Source organism: Oryctolagus cuniculus, chromosome 8 (genome assembly GCF_964237555.1).
Source record: "Oryctolagus cuniculus chromosome 8, mOryCun1.1, whole genome shotgun sequence".
Classification (NCBI taxonomy): Eukaryota; Metazoa; Chordata; class Mammalia; order Lagomorpha; family Leporidae; genus Oryctolagus; species Oryctolagus cuniculus.
The window spans coordinates 55714689-55722443 of record NC_091439.1 but is presented as its reverse complement, the minus strand read 5'-3'; the positions used below and the strand labels follow the sequence as shown (position 1 = coordinate 55722443).

Genomic DNA, 7755 nt, shown 5'->3' with positions numbered 1-7755 from the left:
TTTGGGTCACTGCCACCTCTGTGGGAGACCCAGATTGAGTTCCTGGCTCCTGAGAGATCCTGGGGATCTCTCTCTTTCTTTCTGCCAATCAATCAGCCAGTCAACAAATAAATAAAAATAATTGCTCATTTAGCTATGGAGACATTTCTGTTGACAGAGTGAATGTTTTGAGGTATGCAAAGAGCCCCATAATTTAAGTAACTCTTTCTGGGATTAGTCCCTAAAGTGAGAATGCTCCTGGTAAAGCTCCATTTGTTTGATAATGAGATTAGTCAAATACACTGACAACTGGTTTACTGCCAAATCACAAACTGGAATCAAGAAGCAGATACAGGGGGCGGAACAGTTTTTTTTTTTTTTCTTTTTTGACAGGCAGAGTGGACAGTGAGAGAGAGAGAGAGAGAAAGGTCTTCCTTTGCCGTTGGTTCACCCTCCAATGGCCGCCGTGGCTGGCGCGCTGTGGCCGGCGCACCGCGCTGATCCGATGGCAGGAGCCAGGAGCCAGGTGCTTTTCCTGGTCTCCCATGGGGTGCAGGGCCCAAGCACCTGGGCCATCCTCCACTGCACTCCCTGGCCACAGCAGAGAGCTGGCCTGGAAGAGGGGCAACCGGGACAGAATCCGGCGCCCCAACCGGGACTAGAACCCGGTGTGCTGGCGCAGCACAGTTTTGATCGCTTGTAGCTGACCAGTAAAGAATACTGGGCTAAAAATCAACACCAACGCAGTAAGATCTCATCTTGGTTTTCCACTGACCACTACAGTCCAATTTCTTAAGCCTAGTAATCAAAAATTCTTGCTATGCACTAAATAATCATTAGTTCCATTAAACTATAAATTTCCATGATACATTCAACATAATCACTTGGTGTATAAAGTTTTTGGCTAGAGACCATCTTTCAATAGTATTATTATTTTTTTTTAAAGTGCAACTTGAAGAAATGATCACTGATATCTTGATTACATCCCTGTGTTCCAACATTTTTCGGTAGTACTACATGGTCTACCTCAAATCAGTGGCCTTCTCTCTTGTGTTTTAGTCTAGCCAAAACTAGATATAATATAAGGTAGAATGGAAACCACTCTAAAGTTAATGAACTGGCTGTCAAGGCTACATGTGAAGAAGACCCCACTATTACCCCTTTCTGCTTCCCACATATTCACCAGTTAAAAATAATACTGGTTAAATAAGTGAGGGGGACATCCCATAAAATACTTGGCTTCTGCATTGTTCAAAAATGCTAGGGCCAAATAAAGGTTGAAAGAACTGCTACAAATTAAATGAGAATAAAGAGTCTTCATAATATATGCTGCTGGGTTGCCTGATGGACTGGAGGAAAATTGCTTTAAAAGCATACAATTGTGATAAATTGTAAAACTTAAATATGCATTATAGACTAGGTAGTAGTATAAAAATCAATTATAAATTTCATGAGGTTATTTCTGCACTTAAATTATGTAAGAAAATTTCTTATGTTTAGCAACCACACATGTAAGTATTTAGGGGTAAAGGGGCATGGCACCTCTCTTAAAGATTTATTTATTTATTTGAAAAATAGTATTAGAGAGAGATCCTCCATCCACCTGTTTACTTCCAAAATAGCCGAAGTGGCTAGGCCTGGGCAAAGCCAAACCCACAATCTGGATCGCCTAGAGGGTGGCTTTTGCCGATTTCCCAGGCACATTAGCGGGGAGCTGAATTGGAAGTGGAGCAACCAGGACTGCGACAGGTGCTCACATGGGATGCCAGCATTGCATGTGGCAGCTTAACCTGCTATGCCACCAGGCCCCATAACATCTCTTACACAAGGCACTCTCTAATAGTTTAGATAAAAAATTAATGTGTACATTTATATAGAGAGACATTTGCACCTATTCTGTGGTGTGTGTGTGTGTGTGTGTGTGTGTGTTGAGAGAGAGCGAGAGAGAGAAAGAGAGAAAGGGGGAAAGAGATTGTTATAAAAAAATTAATGAACTATTGGTAAATCTGTGCAACAGGTATATGAGAGTGTCTTGATCAGCCATGTAGCTTTTCTGTAAATTTGAAATTATTTTTAAATATAGTTACTGAAAACCTTGACTCAGGACAAAATTTTATAAAACATGCTATTAAATGGTTATGGGTTAATGCCTACTGTCTTATATGTCTAATAAGTGTATCTTCCCAATATATAACCCACTTTCAGTGAATAATTTCCTCCTGTGCCTTTGAGTTGCTCCTCTCTCCACTCCCTTTTGCTCTGATTCTAAATACTTTAATTTCCTACTCTAGTCATGTGATAGCAATTGTGTCCTTATGTAACATGGATACAGCTGATTGACCAATGGGTAAGCACTTGATTGAGAATGGACCAATCTAAGAATTTCCGCCTGCTTTTTACACTGGATCATAAAGGAAACCCAGACCAACTATTCTTTGGTGATTGTCCTAATTTTCATCTCCCCAAAACAGACTCTGATAAAAGAATTTGGGTACAAGTCTTTTATTTGGGAACTGATAGCAGGAAGCATGAGGATAGAGTGTGGCAGACAGGAAATAGGAAAGCAACAATGGTACTCATGCCTTCCAGGGACCCTCTAAGAGGCCTGTAGAATCTATCTCCCCAAGTTAAGAGGAAGTGCAAGTTAAGAGGAAAGTGAAGTGAGGAAAGTGAAGTGTTTATCCACTCCTTCCCAGCCCTCTGTGCCTAGGAGTTATTCCTGTGCTATAAACTGCCTGGTACTTTTGTCCTGTCCTATCTGCTTTCCCAACTCACTCCACAACCAGAGAAAGCCCTTTGGCAAAAAGTAGCAGGTGCATGAGGTGGGTAGCCTGGGCCAAACAGGAAAAGAATTCCCCAACTGTATTGACTTCAGGAGTTGGCCAAGGCCAGTGTCCAGTACGGTGGGTAACAGTGAAAGATTTAGGGAGTTGGCAGTAGGCTGTGCTTCCGACCAGGTGGAGGAATCTGAACGAGAAGGAAATGAACTTGCAGAGCAAGAGGCAGAGACAAGAGATGCTGACAGCACCCGAGGCCTGGCTCCAACTATTCCTGAGGCCCAGGAACAGCCTTGTCTGCTCAGTCTTTTCTTGTATACAGGGATCAATGAAAACCCCTTTATGTTTCAATAAATTTGAGTCGGGTCCCTGTCCCATAACCAAAAGAAACACATTAAACTTATTATTGTCATCCAAATTCCTATGATGAGGTTCCATTATTATCACCCAGAATCTCACTATAAAAATTTGATCAGAGTAACAATCACAGTAATTTTAGCTCTATCCTCTGTATTTCCTTCAGTGGAAGAGTTCTGCTTTACTTGTTTTTACATAGTGACCTTTTTATTTAAAATTGCCTCAGGCATTTTCTTTGTTTATCTACTATAACATATATACTACAGCATATCTACTATAGCATACAGTAGAAATGTATATCTACTATAGCATACAACCAAGACTCATCAGACTTAGTAAAACATTTTCCACCTATTTTGAGGATAATTTTGTGGAATAAATAATAATGATTTCTATTTCTAGAAGGCACTTTACACTTTTTCAATGAAATGCATGTGCTGAGTAAAAATTTTACACTAACTGAAAAAAATGTTTGGTAGTAAAAGAAATCTGAAAGGAACTGAAATACAATTTAGCCTAGAAAAACAACTCAAATAATTTATTTTGGGGAGCAGGAAACAAAGTACATTTATTTCCTGATCCTGAAAACACAGCAGTGTTTTCAGACCTAGGGAAGATGGATGATTTTAATGTGTAGCAAAGGTGAAAAAAAAAGGAGAAAAAAATCAAGATATATATGCAACACACTCACATACTTACTTTATTGACAACCCATTAAAGAATGTTGCCCAGAACACACTTTTACATTTCTCATGAGATTTTGGAGTTTTTACCACAAAAGCATATGTGAACTATATGCAAGTTAAGACACAGTCAAATCAATGGTACAGGAATTCATACCATGCAATAATGGCCATCCAGTTTTCCCATACCCTGAACTGCTTTTTTTTTTTTTTTTTTTTTTTTGACAGGCAGAGTGGACAGTGAGAGAGAGAGAGAGAGACAGAGAGAAAGGTCTTCCTTTGCCGTTGGTTCACCCTCCAATGGCCGCTGTGGGTGGCGCATCGCGCTGATCGGAAGCCAGGAGCCAGGTGCTTCTCCTGGTCTCCCATGCGGGTGCAGGGCCCAAGCACTTGGGCCATCCTCTACTGCCTTCCCAGGCCACAGCAGAGAGCTGGCCTGGAAGAGGGGCAACCGGGACAGAATCCGGTGCCCCGACCGGGACTAGAACCCGGTGTGCCGGTGCCGCAAGGCGGAGGATTAGCCTAGTGAGCCGCGGTGCTGGCCTGAACTGCTGTTTAACTATGGACAGTATATGGTTCAAATTCATTTTTCATTCCTAGAGTAATATTTCTTTTTTAAAAACTTTCATTTAATAAATACAAATTGCCAAAGTACAGCTTTTGGATTACAGTGGCTCCCCCCCATAACTTCCCTCCCATCTGCAACCCTCCCATCTCCCGCTCCCTCTCCCATTCCATTCACATCAAGATTCATCTGCAATCATCTTTATATACAGAAGATCGATTTGGTATATTTTAAGTAAAGATTTCATCAGTTTGCACCTACACAGAAACACAAAGTGTAAAGTACTGTTTGAGTACTAGTTATAACATTAATTTACATTGTACAACACATTAAGGACAGAGATCCTACATGAGGAGTAAGTGCACAGTGACTCCTGTTGTTGACTTAACGATTGACACTCTTGTTTATGGCATCAGTAATCACCCTAGGCTCTTGTCATGAGTTGCCAAGGCTATGGAAGCATTTTGAGTTTGCCAACTCTGATCATATTTAGACAAGGTCGTAGTCAAAGTGGAAGTTCTCTCCTCCCTTCAGAGAAAGGTACCTCCTTCTTTGATGACGTGTTCTCTCCACTGGGATCTCACTCACAGAGATCTTTCATTTAGGGTTTGTTGTTGTTGTTGTTGTTGTTGTTGTTGTTGTTTTTTGCCAGAGTGTCTTGGCTTTCCATGCCTAAAATACTTCCTAGAGTAATATTTCAAGTCCTTACATGAGGATAGTAATACTATTAGATAGGAGCAGTTTAAAATGTGGCTCTGTTTCATGAGGTTTTTACAGATCAATCATTTCTCTTTCCTATTTAATTTATTTCTTATCGTTTTTATTATGGCTATGCTTACAGAAAAATGGAATTGAGAGTGTAATGTTGAAAACATGAACTTTAATAAACCACTCATATCAAAGCAATTATCTGAGTAAAATTTATTTTTGAAAGGCAACTCAAAAGCAGGATGTTTTCTTGAATTGTCTGTACAACTCTCAACTCTACAGTTCATTCCTGGGAAGAGTATCATTTTCACTGTACATTCTTTGAATAGGATGAATGACAAAAATTAATGCATGTTTCTTAGCTTATAGTTAGCCAAATGCAAGCATGATTTTTATTTTTCTCCTATATGTTCCATTTCCTAGTGCAAAACATGTGAATTTCTCTTCTGGAAAATGGCATAGGTGGTACTAAATGAAGGACTTCTGGAATCACAATCAGTTGGTAATTTATTTCATCACCTGTAAAACTGGGCTGTTATTAGTACCTGATTTACAAAGTTGTAGTAAGGATCAAATGAGTTAAATCTAGCAAACATTCAGAAAATAATTAAAGCAGAAACTTGTGTATTTTTTAAACATTTATTTTATTTGAAAGGCAGAGTTACAGGGACACAGAAGCAGAGAGAGAGAAGTCTTCCACCTGCTGACTCATTCCCCAGATGGCTGCAATGGCCAGAGCTGCGCAGATCCAAACCAGGGCCCAGGAGCCTCTTCTGGGTCTCCCACATAGGTGCAGGGGCCAAAGGACTTGGGCCTTCTTCCGCTGCTTTCCCAGGCCATAGCAGAGAGCTGGATTGGAATTGGAGCATCTAGCACTCAAATCACTGCCCATACGGGATGCTGGCACTGCAGGCGGTGGCTTTACCCACTATGTCACAGCACCAGCTCTTAAAGCAGATTCTTGAAAAGAACCTCATGCACCCAGGTTCATCGGAACATTATTTACAATAGTTAAAGCTGGAAGTTAACCAAATGTCCATTGATGTATAATGGATGGCGGGGGGGGGGATAAAAACTAAGGAAAAAAAGAAATGGGAGGAAATTTCCTTTAAAAAAATGGTAGATTTTACATGTATTTTGCCACAATAAAGCAGGAAGGTAATGGGAAAATTTTAGATGAAAGATCTTATTTTACCTTCAAAAAAACCTACTTATGACAAAGAATTTCAATAGAAAATAACTATGGCTTTTCTTTCTTTTGGAAATTTTCTGATTCAAAATTATTTCTTTTTATGTGTCCTATGGTATCACATAGACATTTAATAAGCATAGGAGAAAATCTCTGGATTCAAATGGGAAGAAGGAACTGACATTTTTTAGGGTTGTTATAGGGGCCCTGGGTGGGTAGAAGTCCTGTGAGGAAGGAAACGCTTGACATCTGATATCCAGGCAGGGATCAGAAGTGCAAGTGCTGTGCTCACTGTGGGGTGGCAGTATAGAAGGTGACAGTCAACCATTGCTTATGGAAAGGAAGGAGGGCTACTAGCGATTCTAGCTCTTGGTCCAGCAGTAGGTCACTGTAAACCTCCACAGGTCTTAAAAGGAGTATGAGAGGTGGTCACTGTCAAGCACAAGAGGAAGAAATGATGCTTGCCAGACCTGTGGTATTCAAAGCTCACATCAGCTATTCTGACAGCACGGGTACTGCTCAGAGCTGCAGAGGTACTAAAGAACACAATAGGACACAAGAAACACAACAGAGGGACCTACCCATTGGAGAAGGGCCTATGAATTCCGAATACTTTGTAGTAAACTCAGTAAGATACATGCAGTGGTGACAGTAAAGAAAAGCACAACATTTTAGTGAGGAATCTAAAAGACGCTCTAAATAGATGTAGTGAAATACCTTGTTCTCATACAGCAGGTGTGCTCCCACGGCCATCGCTCTGCTTGCTGTGCGCGCCTGCCAGTGCTCAACACGACCAGCATTCAGCAGTTGGTAGAAGGGCGGCATCTGGTGCACAGCCAAGGCTTTGAGGAAAACATGAAGGAATAGGAGTGGGAGGGACCAGCTCTATGAAAAACGGGTGAAATGGTGAAACAAGATTGCATCATCACTTAGGACGGCAAGATCCTCATCATAAAAACTTTAGCCCTGGGAGAGAAATGTAAAGAAACTATAGTTGATGGCAAAAAAACTCGGACTATCTGCACCTTCACAGACCTCGCATTGGTTTAGTGTGGTGGGATGGTTTATCTGTGGTAGGATGGGAAGGACAGCACGATAGCAAGGGTCTTGCAAGATGGGAAATTAAAGGTAGACTAAGTCATGTGCAATGTCACCTGCCATCAGGTCTATGAGAAAGCAGAATAAAAATCTCATAATTACTTTCAACAGGCATTAGCTGCAAGATTGAACAAGCTCAGTTCAAGACCCAAATCTGGACCATTCCAGCTGTTTTCTTTTTTTTTTTAATTTCAGGACTAGGTTCAATTATCTTTATCACAAATATTTTATATATGCAACTATTCTGAAAGTGTTGGTTTAATTGGAATCATCTCTGGGCATTACATAATGTGCTTGTGTGAAAAAAAAAAAAAAAAACAAAGAAAAGAACTTTGTTCTTTGATGACAAGAAATTGTTAAATTTCATACTTCCAGAATATAAAAAAGCAAAACCTTGAA

General features: G+C 40.5%; 1 pseudogene; it reads left to right on the top strand.

Moving 5' to 3' along the window:
- The first annotated feature begins 7044 nt into the window (after window positions 1-7044).
- Window positions 7045-7443, top strand: LOC127486364 (fatty acid-binding protein 5 pseudogene; annotated as a pseudogene).
- Window positions 7444-7755: the final 312 nt, after the last annotated feature.